Source organism: Ranitomeya imitator, chromosome 2 (assembly GCF_032444005.1).
Source record: "Ranitomeya imitator isolate aRanImi1 chromosome 2, aRanImi1.pri, whole genome shotgun sequence".
Lineage (NCBI taxonomy): Eukaryota > Metazoa > Chordata > Amphibia > Anura > Dendrobatidae > Ranitomeya > Ranitomeya imitator.
The window spans coordinates 389,862,000-389,881,865 of record NC_091283.1 but is presented as its reverse complement, the minus strand read 5'-3'; the positions used below and the strand labels follow the sequence as shown (position 1 = coordinate 389,881,865).

Sequence of the window (19,866 nt, the reverse complement as noted above, 5' to 3'; positions counted from 1 at the left end):
CAATAAGCAAGTGCTTGTAAAAAGATGTGGAAAAAACAGGGTATTTATGTACATTAGTTAGGACTGCTCTATATGGGTATACCTTGGCGATTGGTGGAGCAGCTTAGTATACTTTTTTTTTTTTTTTAAATACCCTGTTTTTTTACAAGCACTTGCTTATTAGTGTGATTTTTTTTTTCCAACAGCATTTTTTACCTCACTGTGCTCTTTTGTGTCTTCAAGGTCTTAGCAAATGGCAAAATTTGTTTTTCAAACTTTGGAAATTTTTTTCAACACTTAAATAAAAAAGAACCTAAACATGTTTGGTGTCTATGAACTCATAATGACCTGGAGAATCATAATGGCAGGTCAGTTTTAGCATTTAGTGAACATGGTAAAAAAAAAAAACAATAAAATGTAGAATTGCATTTTTGTTTTTTTGCAATTTCACCGCACTTTGATTTTTTTTCTCTTATTTCAGTAGACAATATGGTGAAACCAATGGTGTCTTTGACGGTGGGTGCGACAGAGCATGAAGGGACACCAGGCTGATGATCAATCCATCGGGATTTATTGAGACAGGGAACATAGAACGTAAAATATCAATAGCGTCTCTTAGGCTGTGTGTCCACGTGCAGTAAACGCTGCGTGTTTGACGCTGCATAGAGACGCAGCGTCAAACACGCAGCGTCCAGATGTTACAGCATAGTGGAGGCAATTGAATGAAATCCCATCTCCACTATGCGTGGTAACACGCACGCGGCGGCCCTGCGACTCCGGACACGCGGCGCGTCTTTTAAGATCGCAGCATGTCTGTATCCCTTGCGACGACGCTGCGTCGCCGCAAGGTATAGCACAGGGCCCTATGGTGGGGTGCGATGATCCCGGATGTGTGCTATGAACACATCCGGCATCATCGCATCCCAGAAAGGGGGTGGAGCTTACCGCAGAGCGGTTTTGCAGCTCCGACGAAACCGCCGGCCATCCTGATCGTGGACACATACCCTTAGAGTCCACAGTGAGTCCACACCAAGAGGGGAACAGTTTGGGGGGCGCCATCCAGCAATCCAACACCAGGGAAAAGACAGAAATAATCCTGGGATAAGTTCAATGGATCCAACCAATGAGGGACATAACACCATTCCACTTGGCAGCTTTTAACCCTCCACACACAGGCACCAGGATCTCACCTCAGCATAAGATCCTAGCCCCAGGCCGTCAACATCCTAGCCCCTGGCCCTGCTTGGGCCAAACCATGTAATCTATTGTTCTATGCCCTGGGATCCACCCCTCCATGGGAGAGGGCTCCCACCTACTTTGACTAACTTAAGAAGCTTCCAGAAGCTACAAGCCAAGCTTGTGTTGGATAAGTCCTATGCTAAGGAGAACAAAGACAGACACCCCCACTGGTTGTTGACACAGGCCTGATTACATTGCAGTCCAGGGACACAGGCCGGGGGAGGGAGGCGCTGTTACAGTGTCATTCAACGGTACAGCTTGTCCCGCAAAAAACAAGCCCTCATATGGCCATATTGATGGAAAAATAAAAAAGGTATGGCTCTGGGAAGAAGGGGAACAAAACACAAAAACTAAAAAAGGGAAAAACCCAAGGTGAAGAGCTTAAAGCTCTGAGGAGTTTGGCTCCAGAGGGACACAATGAGGAGGTACTCTCCACTGGATTCTATTTTCTTCTTATGGCTGATATGTATTGGTGGCCGTATAACACGTTTTGCATTTTTAAGAATTGTGTTTATTTCTTTTCACATGTTTGAACACTTGTTTGTGAATCACAAGCATTTATCCTCTTCTTCAGGTTTTTCTAGATTTTCACAATGGATCCAATCTTTTTTTTCACTTGAGTTTCAACTATACTGGTAATTTGAACAATATAATATTTCAGGATCCTCTGGATGTTTACAGCAAACCCTGTTTTCTTGCATGGAATTCTTGTTTCCTGTCTGTTGGGCATTTACATATTATAACACTTTATTATTACATACTTTTTATTGCTTGATTGTTCCACATACGTGGTGAGCCATATACAGATATATTTTTTGCTAATGCAGGGTATTGTATGTATTTTAATATTTCTATATCATCCCTGAAAAAACGTATAATTCTAGGAATCCTTATGGCGATACCACAATCCCCCTTATCCCCCTACAGTTGTCCACAGTTCACCTCTTATGTAAAAACCACCTGATGAATTAAGAATGATCTCATATGTAATAAACAGCTGATTCGCGCACAGACATAATGTATACGCCTACTCAAAAGTGTATATAACTGACTTCACATAACCAGTAAACTTTATGGCGTCTGAAACAGATCATCTCTGTCCCATCATTGCTCGAGCATCCTCATATCTGGTGACCATCCATTATCCCTGAGGAGACGTCCTACTGGGGAGTGATACAGATACGGTGTAAAAGGCCGATCGAATCGGGATAGGACCCCAGCAGTTCCCTCCGGTGACTCCTTGGGGCACCCTGGGTCAGGGGTCAGTCTGTCTGTGTCTATCTGTCTTGCCCTGTATGTACGCACAAGCTGCCTCCCCCCCCCCCCCTTAGATGGTGCTAGAGTCCATCTTAAGGGGGGAAATTGGGGACACAAGAATAAAGTCAGTTCTGGAGGCAAACACTAGGGCAGGGAAATCATATTGCTCAGAACAGGAGTAGGGAGCGCAGTATGTCAGAACTGTAGATTCAGGGGTACACTTTCTAACGGGTCTACATACATGGTGCCAGGCAAAGGTGGGGGAATCCACAATTTCCCTACTGGACGTAGTACAAGGCCCTAATGACACAGTAGAGCTTGAAACTGAGACACGCAGATTTGGGTTATGAAGACATGGGGGAAGTGGGTAGGAAGCTTTTCCATGGGGCATTTATAGCAGGGCTTAAACCACAGCTTAGGCAAAAGGTCCAGGCAGCTAAGCCCGACTGGAGAACATGCCAAATAGAGGAATTGGTGCGGGTGGCAAAAGGGGTGGAATTAGACCAGAAGACAAAACCAATACAGATATATTATGCTTCCAACGACGTTCAGGACGGTCACAGGACTAGTTTTGCCAAAAGGGACCGACAACAGATTGAATGTTACAACTGTGGGAAAAAGGGGCACATCAGCCGTCGTTGCAGGGCACCCAGAAAAGAGACTCAGCCCAAGACGGACGCTCCAACCCAAAACCCACAATAGGAACCAGGCAACCCCGTAGCCATCTACCCCCTTAGGGCACCCTCACACCCAAGCCCACAAGGGTTAGTCCCAGTACATCTCCCAGATGGTAGAAAAATCCCATTCCTGGTGGATACGGGGGCAGCCAAAACAGTACTCCGCCAGGAACATGTCAAATCATCAAACATATCAGACGACACCCTCTACACTCAAGGTTTTGAGGGACTGATCAAAGAATGTAAATTGACTAAACCATTGCCCCTCCGCTTAGTTGACCACACCTGTCTCACAAGGCTACTGATCAGTGACAAATCACCTGTTAATTTGCTAGGTTCTGACATACTACAAGCAATACAAGCACATATCATGTACGAACCTGATGGTACCGTTAAGCTGACAGCTGGTATTCCAGAATCCACACTGTGTACAGTTTTGGAGTGCCTGCATGTATCAGACTCCCTCTCCCCACCTGAAGCAGATGAGTCACTAGCACAGGTCCCAGACATGCTATGGGCAAAGTCCAAAACGGATATCGGACATCTGCCAGTTCCTCCGGTAATGATTAACATGAAGCAAGGAGCAAAGCCAGCTCAAGTTAGACAGTACCCTTTAAGTGCTGCTCAAGAAGCAATAGGAAAGAATGTCACAGATCTAATTGCTTCAGGGGCCATAAAACCTACAAAGTCTGTTATTTTCCGGTTGCAGTACTTTTAATAATGGCAGTGTATAAGACTATAGCCAGTTCCAGCGGGCAGTGAGATATGGGCTTCTCTTGGCAATTTATTTGACATCTGCGCCATATGCATGTTTTATATTGTGAATAGACAAATGCCTTTACTTTTGCTAGTAATAGCTGCTATTGTTTGAGCATTTCATACACTTATTAATGCTGGGTGTAGTTTGTTGTCTATCATTATATGCTAGTGGTATTAGTTTACATTCATTGAGTATTGCAGCTTATATTCATTGAGCTCCCCTTATGGTCCTATATGTTTCAATTTAGCACTGAGATCAAATTATTTTCTCTCATTTGAGATACAAAACTGACTCTCACTTACTTGCAGAACTGCATTTTGTTGCTCATATTCACATATGGTCAATTGTCTATATGTCTGACTGCTTGTGTTAACCCCTTCATGACCCAGCCTATTTTGACCTTAAAGACCTTGCCGTTTTTTGCAATTCTGACCAGTGTCCCTTTATGAGGTAATAACTCAGGAACGCTTCAACGGATCCTAGCGGTTCTGAGATTGTTTTTTCGTGACATATTGGGCTTCATGTTAGTGGTAAATTTAGGTCAATAAATTCTGCGTTTATTTGTGATAAAAACGGAAATTTGGCGAAAATTTTGAAAATTTCGCAATTTTCACATTTTGAATTTTTATTCTGTTAAACCAGAGAGATATGTGACACAAAATAGTTAATAAATAACATTTCCCACATGTTTACTTTACATCAGCACAATTTTGGAAACAAATTTTTTTTTTGTTAGGAAGTTATAAGGGTTAAAATTTGACCAGCGATTTGTCATTTTTACAACGAAATTTACAAAACCATTTTTTTAGGGACCACCTCACATTTGAAGTCAGTTTGAGGGGTCTATATGGCTGAAAATACCCAAAAGTGACACCATTCTAAAAACTGCACCCCTCAAGGTACTCAAAACCACATTCAAGAAGTTTATTAACCCTTCAGGTGCTTCACAGCAGCAGAAGCAACATGGAAGGAAAAAATGAACATTTAACTTTTTAGTCACAAAAATTATCTTTTAGCAACAATTTTTTTTATTTTCCCAATGGTAAAAGGAGAAACTGAACCACGAAAGTTGTTGTCCAATTTGTCCTGAGTACGCTGATACCTCATATGTGGGGGTAAACCACTGTTTGGGCGCACGGCAGGGCTTGGAAGGGAAGGAGCGCCATTTGACTTTTTGAATCAAAAATTGGCTCCACTCTTTAGCGGACACCATGTCACGTTTGGAGAGCCCCCGTGTGCCTAAAAATTGGAGCTCCCCCACAAGTGACCCCATTTTGGAAACTAGACGCCCCAAGGAACTTATCTAGATGCATAGTGAGCACTTTGAACACCCAGGTGCTTCACAAATTGATCCGTAAAAATGAAAAAGTACTTTTTTTTCACAAAAAAATTATTTTAGCCTCAATTTTTTCATTTTCACATGGGCAACAGGATAAAATGGATCCTAAAATGTGTTGGGCAATTTCTCCTGAGTACACCAATATCTCACATGTGGGGGTAAACCACTGTTTGGGCACATGGTAAGGCTCGGAAGGGAAGGAGCGCCATTTGACTTTTTGAATGAAAAATTATTTCCATCGTTAGCGGACACCATGTCGCGTTTGGATAGCTCCTGTGTGCCTAAACATTGGCGCTCCCCCACAAGTAACCCCATTTTGGAAACTAGACCCCCCAATGAACTTATTTAGATGCCTAGTGAGCACTTTAAACCCTCAGGTGCTTCACAAATTGATCTGTAAAAATGAAAAAGTACTTTTTTTCACAAAAAAAATCTTTTCGCCTCAATTTTTTCATTTTCACATGGGCAGTAGGATAAAATGGATCATAAAATTTGTTGGGCAATTTCTCCCGAGTACGTCGATACCTCATATGTGGGGGTAAACCACTGTTTGGGCACTCGGCAGGGCTCGGAAGGGAAGGCGCGCCATTTGACTTTTTGAATGGAAAATTAGCTCCAATTGTTAGTGGACACCATGTCGCGTTTGGAGAGCCCCTGTGTGCCTAAACATTGGAGCTCCCCCACAAGTGACCCCATTTTGGAAACTAGACCCCCCAAGGAACTTATCTAGATGCATATTGAGCACTTTAAACCCCCAGGTGCTTCACAGAAGTTTATAACGCAGAGCCATGAAAATAAAATATAATTTTTCTTTCCTCAAAAATGATTTTTTAGCCTGGAATTTCCTATTTTGCCAAGGATAATAGGAGAAATTGGACCACAAATATTGTTGTCCAGTTTGTCCTGAGTACGCTGATACCCCATATGTGGGGGTAAACCACTGTTTGGGCGCACGGCAGGGCTCGGAAGGGAAGGCACGCCATTTGGCTTTTTAAATGGAAAATTAGCTCCAATCATTAGCGGACACCATGTCACGTTTGGAGAGCCCCTGTGTGCCTAAACATTGGAGATCCCCCAGAAATGACCCCATTTTGGAAACTAGACCCACAAAGGAACTTATCTAAATGTGTGGTGAGGACTTTGAACCCCCAAGTGCTTCACAGAAGTTTATAACGCAGAGCCATGAAAATAAAAGAAAAAAATTATTTTCTCAAAAATGATCTTTTAGCCTGCAATTTTTTATTTTCCCAAGGGTAACAGGAGAAATTTGACCCCAAAAGTTGTTGTCCAGTTTCTCCTGAGTACGCTGATACCCCATATGTGGGGGTAAACCACTGTTTGGGCACATGCCGAGGCTCGGAAGTGAAGTAGTGATGTTTTGAAATGCAGACTTTGATGGAATGCTCTGTGGGCGTCACGTTGCGTTTGCAGAGCCCCTGATGTGGTTTAACAGTAGAAACCCCCCACAAGTGACCCCATTTTGGAAACTAGACCCCGAAAGGAACTTATCTAGATGTGTGGTGAGCACTTTGAACCCCCAAGCGCTTCATAGAAGTTTATAATGCAGAGCCGTGAAAATAATAAATACGTTTTCTTTCCTCAAAAATAATTATTTAGCCCAGAAATTTTTATTTTCCCAAGGGTTACAGGAGAAATTGGACCCCAAAAGTTGTTGTCCAGTTTCTCCTGAGTACGCTGATACCCCATGAGTGGGGGTAAACCACTGTTTGGGCACACGTCGGGGCTCAGAAGGGAAGTAGTGACTTTTGAAATGCAGACTTTGATGGAATGGTCTGCGGGTGTCACGTTGCGTTTGCAGAGCCCCTGGTGTGCCTAAACAGTAGAAACCCCCCACAAGTGACCCCATTTTAGAAACTAGACCCCCCAAGGAACTTATCTAGATATGTGGTGAGCACTTTCAACCCCCAAGTGCTTCACAGACGTTTACAACGCAGAGCCGTGAAAATAAAAAATCATTTTTCTTTCCTCAAAAATTATGTTTTAGCAAGCATTTTTTTAGATTCACAAGGGTAACAGGAGAAATTGGACCCCAGTAATTGTTGCGCAGTTTGTCCTGAGTATGCTGGTACCCCATATGTGGGGGTAAACCACTGTTTGGGCACACGTCAGGGCTCGGAAGTGAGGGAGCACCATTTGACTTTTTGAATACGAGATTGGCTGGAATCAATGGTGGCGCCATGTTGCGTTTGGAGACCCCTGATGTGCCTAAATAGTGGTAACCCCTCAATTCTAACTCCAACACTAACCCCCCCACACCCCTAACCCTAATCCCAACTGTAGCCATAACCCTAATCACAACCCTAACCACAACCCTAATTCCAACCCTAACCCTAAGGCTATGTGCCCACGTTGCGGATTCGTGTGAGATATTTCCGCACCATTTTTGAAAAATCCGCGGGTAAAAGGCACTGCGTTTTACCTGCGGATTTCCAGTGTTTTTTGTGCGGATTTCACCTGCGGATTCCTATTGAGGAACAGGTGTAAAACGCTGCGGAATCCGCACAAAGAATTGACATGCTGCGGAAAATACAACGCAGCGTTTCCGCGCGGTATTTTCCGCACCATAGGCACAGCGGATTTGGTTTTCCATATGTTTACATGGTACTGTAAACCTGATGGAACACTGCTGCGAATCCGCAGCGGCCAATCCGCAGCCAAATCCGCACAGTGTGCACATAGCCTAATTCTAAAGGTATGTGCACACGCTGCGGATCCGCAGCAGTTTCCCATGAGTTTACAGTTCAATGTAAACCTACGGGAAACAAAAATCGCTGTACACATGCTGCGGAAAAACTGCACGGAAACGCGGCGGTTTACATTCCGCAGCATGTCACTTCTTTGTGCGGATTCCGCAGCGGTTTTACAACTGCTCCAATAGAAAATCGCAGTTGTAAAACCGCAGTGAAATGCGCAGAAAAAAACGCGGTAAATCCGCCATAAATCCGCAGCGGTTTAGCGCTGCGGATTTATCAAATCCGCAGCGGAAAGATCTGCAGAGGACCAGAATACGTGTGCACATACCGAAACCCTAACCCTAGCCCTAACCCTAACCCTAGCCCTATCCCTAACCCTACCCCTAACTCTACCCCTAACGCTACCCCTACCCCTATCCCTAACCCTAACCCTACCCCTAACCCTACCCCTAACCCTACCCCTACCCCTAACCCTAACCCTACCCCTACCCCTATTCTAACATTAGTGGAAAAAAAAAATTTCTTTATTTTTTTATTGTCCCTACCTATGGGGGTGACAAAGGGGGGGGTGGTCATTTATTATTTTATTTATTTTGATCACTGAGATATAATCTATCTCAGTGATCAAAATGCACTTTGGAACGAATCTGCCGGCCGGCAGATTCGGCGGGCGCACTGCGCATGCGCCCGCCATTTTGGAAGATGGCGGCGCCCAGGGAGAAGACGGACGGGACCCCGGCTGGATCGGTAAGTATGATGGGGTGGGGGGGGGGAACCACGGGGGGGATCGGAGCCCGGGGGGGGGAATCGGAGCGCGGGAGGGGTGGAACGGAGCACGGGGGGCGTGGAACGGAGCACGGGGGGGCTGGAATGGAGCACGGGGGGGTGGAACGGAGCACCGGGGGGGTGGATTGGAGTGCAGGGGGGGGTGATTGGAGCACGGGGGGGGGTGATTGGAGCACAGGGGGAGCGGACAAGAGCACGGGGGGGAGCGGAGCACTGGACGAAGGGGAGCCGGAGCAGTGTACCGGCCAGATCGGGGGGCTGGGGGGCGATCGGTGGGGTGGGGGCACATTAGTATTTCCAGCCATGGCCGATGATATTTCAGCATCGGCCATGGCTGGATTGTAATATTTCACCAGTTATAATAGGTGAAATATTACAAATCGCTCTGATTGGCAGTTTCACTTTCAACAGCCAATCAGAGCGATCGTAGCCACGAGGGGGTGAAGCCACCCCCCCTGGGCTAAACTACCACTCCCCCTGTCCCTGCAGATCGGGTGAAATGGGAGTTAACCCTTTCACCCGATCTGCAGGGACGCGATCTTTCCATGACGCCACACAGGCGTCATGGGTCGGATTGGCACCGACTTTCATGACGCCTACGTGGCGTCATGGGTCGGGAAGGGGTTAATATTACAGGTGTATTCTTGGGATTTATGATCATATATCCTTAACGGGAATCTGCCAGCAGGATTGTGCACAGTAACCTACTCACAGTGTCAGGTTGGCACTGTTCTACTGATTAAAATGATACCTTGGATGATGAAATCCATCTTGTGGTTGTTGTTTAATCTTTATTTTCCGTTTTGTGTTAATGATATACTCATGCCTCGGGGCGGCCTGTGGGGGTCTTCATTTGGTGCTCTGATTAGGTATTCATAATGCAGACTGCTGACTTGTCACTGATCCCTCACTGACCTACCCTCGATCTCTGCGGCCGGCGTCACACTAGGCGTAAGACAATACGGTCCGTATTTTACGGGCGTAATACGCAGTAATTTTCCCAAAACACTGTTCCGTATTCAATGCGAGGATGCGATTTTTACGGACAAATTTATCCGTGTGTCATCTGTATGGCATCCGTATGGCGATTTTTTTTTTTGCGCAGACTTGCAAAATGGACAAATCATGGATCCAGCGGCTAAAATATTCCTAAAAACATATATACAGTCTATATATACTGTATATACAGTACAGACCAAAAGTTTGGACACACCTTCTCATTTAAAGATTTTTCTGTATTTTCATGACTATGAAAATTGTACATTCACACTGAAGGCATCCAAACTATGAATTAACACATGCGGAATTATATACTTAACAAAAATGTGTGAAACAACTGAAAATATGTCTTATATTCTAGGTTCTTCAAAGTAGCCACCTTTTGCTTTGATGACTGCTTTGCACACTCTTGGCATTCTCTTGATGAGCTTCCAGAGGTAGTCACCGGGAATGGTTTTCCAACAATCTTGATGGAGTTCCCACAGATGCTTAGCACTTGTTGGCCCTTTTGCTTGCACTCTGCGGTCCAGCTCTCCCCAAACCATCTCAATTGGGTTCAGGTCTGGTGACTGTGGACGCCAGGTCATCTGGCGTAGCCCTCCATCACTCTCCTTCTTGGTCAAATAGCCCTTACATAGCCTGGAGGTGTGTTTGGGGTCATTGTCCTGTTGAAAAATAAATGATGGTCCAACTAAACGCAAACTGGATGGAATAGTATGGTGCTGCAAGATGCTGTGGAAGCCATGCTGGTTCAGTATGCCTTCAATTTTGAATAAATCCCCAACAGTGTCACCAGCAAGCACCCCCACACCATCACACCTCCTCCATGCTTCACGGTGGGAACCAGGCATGTAGAGTCCATCCGTTCACCTTTTCTGCGTCGCACAAAGACACGGTGGTTGGAACCAAAGATCTCAAATTTTGACTCATCAGACCAAAGCACAGATTTCCACTGGTCTAGTGTCCACTCCTTGTGTTCTTTAGCCCAAACAAATCAAGAGATGACTCTTGGTCTTCCTTTCCTGGGGCGGTCCTCATGTGAGCCAGTTTCTTTGTAGCGCTTGATGGTTTTTGCCACTGCACTTGGGGACACTTTCAAAGTTTTCCCAATTTTTCAGACTGACTGACCTTCATTTCTTAAAGTAATGATGGCCACTCGTTTTTCTTTACTTAGAATTTGTATTATGGCAAGAAAAAAGCAGCTAACAGTCTATTCAGTAGAACTATCAGCTGTGTATCCACCAGACTTCTGCTCAACACAACTGATGGTCACAACCCCATTTATAAGGCAAGAAATCCCACTTATTAAACCTGACTGGGCACACCTGTGAAGTGAAAACCATTCCCGGTGACTACCTCTTGAAGCTCATCAAGAGAATGCCAAGAGTGTTCAAAGCAGTCATCGAAGCAAAATGTGGCTACTTTGAAGAACCTAGAATATAAAACATAATTTCAGCTGTTTCACACTTTTTTTGTTAAGTATATAATTCCACATGTGTTAATTCATAGTTTTGATGCCTTCAGTGTGAATATACAATTTTCATAGTCATGAAAATACAGAAAAATCTTTCAATGAGGTGTGTCCAAACTTTTGGTCTGTGATATATATATATATATATATATATATATATATATATATATATATATATATCAGTGAGGCACATATATATGTATATATATATATATATTTATATTTCATTCAGCGCAAGATAGCATAAAAGCCGGTAATTCAATTGCCGGCTCTTGCTATCTCCTTCCCAAACCCGACATGATATGAGACATGGTTTACATACAGTAAACCATCTCATATCCCTTTTTTATTACATATTCCTCTTTACTAATGTAACAAGTGTCTGTGTGTAAAATTTTGAAGCTTTAGCTATTAAATTAAAGGTTTAAATTCTGGAAAAAATTGGCGTGGGCTCCCGCACAATTTTCTCCGCCAGAGTGGGAAAGCCAGTGGCTGAGGGCAGATATTAATAGCTTAGAGAGGGACCATGGTTATAGGACCCCCCCTGGCTAAAAACATCTGCCCCCAGCCACCCCAGAAAAGGCACATCTGGAAGATGCGCCTATTCTGGCACTTAGCCTCTCTCTTCCCACTGTAGTGGTGGGATATGGGGTAATTATGACACCTATCCATTAATAATCTAATAGTATGAAATGGTTAATAAAACACACACACATTATTAAAAAGTATTTTAATGAAATAAAGACACAGGGTGTTTTAATATTTTATTATACTCTCAATCCACCTGAAGACCCTTGTCACCTGAAATAAAGTAAAAAAAAACAAACAACAATATTCCATACCTGCCGTCGATCAGTCTTGTCCCACGCTGTAAATCCTTCTGAAGGGGTTAAATCATTTTACACCCAGGAGCTCTGCTAATGCAGCTGTGCTCCTGCCTGTAAAACTTGGTGAATGAATGGAATGCAGGGGAATGTACTGTAGTTACCTCAAGTCGTGGTGATGCGCCCTCTGCTGGATGGACTCATATGAACTCGAGCCTGGGAACTTTTCTGAATATTTTCCCAGGCTCGAGTTCATATGAGTTCATCCAGCAGAGGGCGCATCACCGCGACTCGAGGTAACTATAGGACATTCCCCTGCATTCCATTCATTCACCAAGTTTTACAGACAGGAGCACAGCTGCATTAGCAGAGCTCCTAGGTGTAAAATGATTTAACCCCTTCAGATGGATTTACAGCGTGGGACAAGACTGATCGACAGAAGGTATGGAATATTATTGTTTGTTTTTTTTTAACTTTATTTCAGGTGACAAGGGTCTTCAGGTGGATTGAGAGTATAATAAAATATTAAAACAACCTGTGTCTTTATTTCATTAAAATACTTTATACTAATGTGTGTGTGTGTGTTTTATTAACCATTTCATACTATTGGATTAATAATGGATAGGTGTCATAATTGACACCTGTCCATTATTAATCTGGCTTAATGTCACCTTACAATAGCAAGGTGACATTAACCCTTTATCACCCCATATCCCACCTTTACACAGGAGTGGGAAGAGAGTGCCAGAATAGGCGCATCTTACAGATGTGCCTTTTTTGGGGTGGCTGGGGGCAGATGTTTTTAGTCAGGGGGGTGGGGACCAATAACCATGGTCCCTCTTTAGGCTATTAATATCTGCCCTCAGTCACCGGCTTTCCCACTCTGGCGGAGAAAATTTGCGCGGGAGCCCACACCATTTTGTTCCAGGATTTAACCCTTTCATTTAATAGCTAGAGCTTCAAAATTTTACACACAGACACTTGTTACATTAGTAAATAGGAATATGTAATTAAAAAGGGATATGAGATGGTTTACTGTATGTAAACCATGTCTCATATCATGTCGGGTTTGGGAAGGAGATAGCAAAAGCCGGCAATTGAATTACCGGCTTTTATGCTCTCTTGCGCTGAATTAAATATATATATATATATATATATATATATATATATATATATATATATGTGTGTGTGTCTCACTGACATATATATATATACTGTATATATACATACATTCTATGTGTACACATTTATTCTACCTATTCTATTCTGTCAGTGTGATTTTACTGTACACTGCACTGATTTGCCGGCTTTTCTATAGAACACCGGTCCGTATTTCTCGCAAGTCACACGCATGGTCCGTGAGTAATCCGTTATTTTCTCGCCCCATAGACTTTCATTGGCGTATTTTTTGCGCAATACGCTGACAAATGCAGCATGCTGCAATTTTCTACGGCTGTAACATACCGTATATTACGGATGCGTAATATACGGCAGATAGGAGCTGCCCCATAGAGAATCATTGGGCCGTGTGCAATGCGTATTTTCTGGACGTATTTTCTGCGCTCAAACGTCCGTAAAACTCGCTAGTGTGGCGCCGGCCTGAGAGCCGCTAGTGCGCAGGTGGCCCCATCTTGGAGGAGGAATTTTTTTTTCTCCTCCAGCAAGATGACAATAGCAGCTATCTGATCTCTATACACACCGATAGCTGCTACTGCACAGGCGAGGCGGGCGCCATTTTACATTTTTTTTTGTACTTGCTTAATAACATCAAGTTATTATTAGAACACTAAACATGCGATTATGCTGCAGCGCAGGTGTTTTTTTTATCATTCATTAAGTACAGGTATTTATTATGCAAACTAGGGGGCAGATCACTGAGTCTTCATTATGAATACATAATCAGAGCACCACATGAAGCCCCCCACAGGCCGCCCCACATGAAGCCCCCCACGGGCATATCATTAACTTAAAACTGAAAATAAAGATTAAACAACAACAAGACGGATTTCATCAACCAAGATCATTTTAATCAGTATAACGGTGCAGACCTGATACTGTCTGTAGGTTACTCTGCACAATCCTGCTGATAGGTTCCCTTTAAGACTTATTATTGTTTTCATTAGGTCTTATGACTGGCAGGTTTGCAACTCTATTGTATGCTGTTGTATGTTTTATGTAATTTTCTGGACATTTTTAATTCTTTTTACTGTTGTTGCAGTTTATGTGAATAAAATTTGTTTATTTTCATGGTGGTCCCTGCATTATAGCATGCTTCTTTTTGCTTCTATGCTCTTCAATAATGTGCAGTGTTACCAGTGGGGCTTTGGGGCAGTGCCCCGCCTTCCCCATAATCTGACCGGTGTCGCACTGCAGTAGACAGCCACATAGACCCCCATCTTTGGCCAGTAGAAATGTTGGGCTAGCCTGGCCTCTGTCTTAGTGAACCCTAGATGTTCGGCCATGGGAATCTCATGTGCAGTCCGCAGCTACTCTGCCATAAACAAGTAGGGTACCACTGTCAGTCCCTAGGCCATGCCTCCGGGGAACCCTGCCTGACCATCACCTAGTACAGCAGTCTTTGGTTGCAGACCACCCGCTCAAGGTCTGAGTCTGAGAGAGGTTATTCTGCCTGCTACTTAAGAGCTTTCAGGGTATCATCAGTTTCCAACACTACCTGAAACCCATGACTAAACGTCGCCAGAATAGACAAGACCGCCACGTCTTCTGTCAGTTCCCTGAGACCTATCTCCTGGCCTCAGTCTGCCCCAGCAGCTGCTTGGTTGGAAGGAGGGAAGAAGTTGGGCCCCCAAGGGACCCGGTGCTACTACTACACGTGACAGTGGCCACGTCCGTTGCAACAGCAGGTAGATCCCACATACTCTTGGCTTCTGACCAATTTGCTGTTGCAGACTGACTATCTCAGCCCTCTGACATCCTGGTTGTGGAGGAACCGTGCAATGAGGTCTTACCTGGGAGCCCTACATCTCCTTGGATAGCCCTGTCCTCAATTGCAGGCTCCCCCTCAGCAGGTGTCTGCCACCTGTTTGTCCCCTCAGTAACAACCTCACAGGACAAATGGTTTCAACATGCTTGCTGGCCACCCTCTAAAGCATTAGAGTGGGAAACAGTACATCACCCACCCCAACATCTTCATCAGTAGGAATGTTAATTGCATTGACAACAACAGGGGTGTTCATTACAATATCAAGCAACGAAGAAGAAAGGAAAGGCGGCACTCACAGATCCATTCCGAGCGGTAACTCACAGATGTATTGCTGGAAGTCCTCAAGGCAGTTCATCAAAAACTGCACAGTTGCCATGAGCTCCTTCAGCTGCAGGACATTGGTGAGCTTCAATCCCGTAGTCCATTGATCAACCACTCTCAGTAGAACCCGCATGTGATTGGCACAGCTGTCTGCAGGACTCTTGAGATCTTGGTTACTGAGGTCACTGAGATCTTGCTGGACAGGTACCCAAAGATTTCCAGGGCCATACCCCTAAGACAAGGGTTAAGAATCGGGCAAATGGTATTGATGACAAGTCTTTTCAAAAGGCATCCAAGTCCCCTCCTTTGTCCATCAGGGGAAAGATCTCCACCCACAACTTTGTGACCCGAATCTTGGGATTTGTAAATGGCTGGGGTGACCTGCTGGAGCTTGAACAGTTCTAGCTGGTGCTTGCACTCACTTTGATGTTCTGCAGCTTCGATGCTACTTTCTGAGATGGGAGTCTAGTAGGTCGCCTTCTCCCTAGCTTGGAGAATGGCCAGGGAAGCTTGCAGGATGGTATCTGAGCCTGCCTGGCTGATGGGACTGGCAGACGGTGAGTGTCCCACTTCAGGATTGAACAGCGGTGACTGGCTCCATGGGGAGTCTTGGTTGGGCTCCCCTTCATCTTGAACATTGCCTTCCATCTCCTCTCCACTGTCCATAGCATTGGCCATCTCCTTAGCTTTGCCACTGGCCATCCTTACAACCCCAACAGCAAAAAGGTACTGCTGGTAGTCTTTGGTGACTGGAATTGGGGTCCTACACTCGCACACACGTATCTAAAACCCACCTCTGTCACCAATATGTGAAGGATGACACTGGACATATCACAGATATCTCACCGCTGCCACTAATAGGTTAAGAACCGCACCTTAAACCCCTGCCTGATGTCACTAATACGTCGTAACGCAGTACTGTCTCATTTTCACTGTGATGTTCCGCCCCCCTGGGAGATTTAAGTCAGCTTGGCACCGTTTTACATAGACACCACCTGTCCACAGTGGCACAGGAAGTAAGATGGCTCGGTGGAACACAACACTCGCTCACAACCCTGACAGGCTGAGAAACCCCTTTCACTAACATTACAGGGCACTGCCAGCCCGGTAGGACTGCTACCTGTTCCTTGTTAGATATAAGCCCGGTCAGCTAACTGGATTATATTGGACTACAAACCAGCCTGGTAGTATGTGATGTTAAACCGAGAACACGGACATGTGGATTGAGATAAAAGAGCAGTCCAGGGATAAATTGGATAATTAATTGTCTTAAGGGCTTACTAGGCAAAACTCTTTATGCACAATGGATATACGACTATAATAATCAAATATGCAAATACAGGTGGTAGTACAAGAAGAATAAGCAGATGAAACAAGTCAGTTACCAGCTTGATATTCAGCCTTGGTGCTGGCAGTCACATAGGTGTGGGGGGAGCAGTTTCCGTTTCCCGCCAGCACGATACATGGTGTGACCTCTCGTAGAAGTGAACGAAGGGCAATAGCCTCGCACTTAACTCCTTGGTCGATCACTCACATTCCTTTCCCTGAGATGGTTCCTTCTCTGGGTTATGGTAGCTGAAACTCCAAAACCAGTGATGGATTATAACTTCTCAACAGAAGGTCTTAGGGCAGTGGTTGGTTTTAGCGCCATCAGATCCATCCGAGCCCCCATTATGCTTAGAGACCAAACACAGCTTTGCTACCTGGTTTCTACTAGTCATTCTACATATCTCCCCATCCTTTGGTGCTAGGTCCAGCAGGTGTTCAACCCGCTGCCAATATCTCAAAAATGTAACAAGTACAGGTGCTTCTCACAAAATTGGAATATCATCAAAAAGTTAATTTATTTCAGTTCTTCAATACAAAAAGTGAAACTCATATATTATAGTCATTACAGAGTGATCTATTTCAAGTGTATACTTGTGTTTATGTTGATGATTATGGCTTACAGCCAATGAAAACCCAAAAGTCATTATCAAAGGTCATCATCTAATTAGAATAATTAACTTGACAGATGTTAAGTAGTCATTGCCACACTCCACTAGGAGGGTAAGTCACAAAAGGTCATTGCTAAAGAAGCTGGCTGTTCACAGTGCTGTATCAAAGCATATTAATGGAAAGGTGAGTGGAAGGAAAAAGTGTTAGAAAAAGGTGCACAAGCAATCGGGATAACCGCAGCCTTGAAAGGATTGTTAAGAAAAGGCAATTCAAAAATTTGCAGGAGATTCACAAGGAGTGGACTGCTGCTGGAGTCATTGCTTCTAGAGCCACCAAACATGGAAATATCCAGGACATGGGTTACAAATGTCGCATTCCTTGTGTCAAGCGACTAGACAATAGACAACACCATAAGCGTCTTACCTGGGCCAAGGACAAAAAGAACTGGACTGTTGCTTAGTGGTCCAAGATGTTGTTTTCAGATAAAAGTTTTATTTAGCATTTCATTTGGAAATCAAGGTCCCATAGTCTAGAGGAAGAGTGGAGAGGCCACAATCCAAGCTGCTTGAGGTCTAGTGTGAAGTTTGCACAATCAGTGATGGTTTGGGGAGCCATGTCATTGGCTGGTGTAGGTCCACTGTGTTTTATCAAGACCAAAGTCAGCACAGCCGCCTACCAGGAAATTTTAGAGAACTTCATGGTTTCCTCTGCCGACAAGCTTTTTGGAGATGGAAATTTCATTCTCCAGCAGGACTTGGCACCTGTCCACACTGCCAAAAGTACCAATACCTGGTTTGAAAACAACAGTATCACTGTGCTTGATTGGAAAAAAAAATAACAGAAAAAAAGCAGAGATGATTACCTGCTCAGGCCTCCAAACAAATGCACTAACGGCGGAGCGGACCCGATTAATAATGGCAGAAACACAGGTGCAGCAATACCGATGAAACAACTGGGCTTCCATAACACCTCAACAGTACCACAGGCTAATCACCTCCTTGACACATCACACTGATGCAAAAGGAGCCCCGACCAAGTATTGAGTGCATTTACTGAACACACATTTCAGTAGGCCAACATTTCGGATTTTAAAATAATTTTTCAAGCTGGTGTTATAAAGTATTCTAACTTACTGAGATAATGACTTTTGGGTTTTCATTGGCTGTAGGCTATAACCATTAACATTAACAGAAATAAACACTTGAAATAGATCACTCTGTAATGACTCTATATGAGTTTCACTTTTTTGTATTGATGAACTAAAATAAATTAACTTTTTGAAGATATTCTAATTTTGTGAGAAGCACCTATATATGGCTAGGACGAACTAGGACTCCATAATCTCCTTCTGAAATTACAGCTCCCATATGACTGGGAAATTTGACTGAAGCAGTTACACCGCGTGGAGTTCATCCTGCCAGGAAGGCCTTGGTTCCAGCTACTACTGGAGGTGTGAGCCATTTCACTTGTTGATGGCAGCGGTTGGACATGTGTGAATTTTCTGGTGTCATTCTTCAAAGAAATTATAGAGTATAGAACTCAACCATGATATATGTGGAATCTAGATGTTATTCAATTCCTGATAATCTCCTGATCTAGATTGCCAATCAACATATATTTGATGCATTTCTAAAAATGGTTCAACTTCAAGATAAACATTGACAAATCCCAAGCATTTCATGTCTCTCTATCCCAACAATACATGAGCACTCTCACTCTGAAATTCAACTTTCCCCTTTAAATGTCCCCTAAGTAACAATATCAATAGTATGTGCATTGGTTTTCCCTCTGATCTCTTGAGGCTATTCTCTTTCAACTTTAAATTACTTTCTACTGGTTGGAGGGGAATCTTACCTCCCGAAACAGGAGAGAATTCTCCTGGTTTGGAAGAGTTAATGTTTTTAACATGGCATTTCTAACTAGGCTGCTATACCTGCTGAAATCCATCCCAGTGTGGTGTCAGGCAGACACTGAAGATAATATACAGTGGGGGAAAATAAGTATTTGATACACTGCCAATATTGCAAGTTTCCCCACCTACAAAGTATGGAGAAGTCTGTAATTTTTATCGCAGGTACACTTTACCTGTGAGCCAGAATCTTTAAAAAAATCCAGCAAATAACATTGTATGATTTTTAGATAATTAATTTACATTTTATTACATGAAATATGTATTTGATACAATAGAAAAGCAGAACTTAATATTTGGTACAGAAACCTTTGTTTACAATTACAGAGGTCAGACATTTCCTGTAGTTCTTGACCAAGTTTGCACACACTGCAGCAGGGATTTTGGCCCACTCCACCATACAGATCTTCTCCAGATCTTTCAGGTTTTGTGGCTGTCGCCACTGGGCAACATTAAGTTTCAGCTCCCTCTAAAGATTTTCTATTGGGTTCAGGTCTGGATACTGGCTAAGCCACTCCAGGACCTTGAAATGCTTCTTACGGAGCCACTCCTTGGTTTCCCTGTGTTTCGGGTCATTGTCATGCTGGAAAACCCATCTTCAATGCTCTTTCTGAGGGTAGGAGGTTGTTGGCCAAAATTTCACGATACATGACCCCATTCATACTCCAATATGGTACAGTCGTCCTTGACCTTCTCCCACGCCTCTTTT

At 43.9% G+C, this 19,866-nt stretch overlaps 1 protein-coding gene across 2 annotated transcripts in view; it reads right to left on the bottom strand.

The window, feature by feature from the left end:
• LOC138666987 (zinc finger protein 665-like) overlaps window positions 1–3,654 on the bottom strand; it is a 119,301-nt gene extending 115,647 nt beyond the window's left edge. For both annotated transcript variants that reach the window (XM_069755194.1, XM_069755195.1), the window contains exon 1: window positions 3,533–3,654. The gene's annotated coding sequence lies outside the window, so the exon portion shown is untranslated. The remainder of the gene's footprint in view (window positions 1–3,532) is intronic.
• Window positions 3,655–19,866: the final 16,212 nt, after the last annotated feature.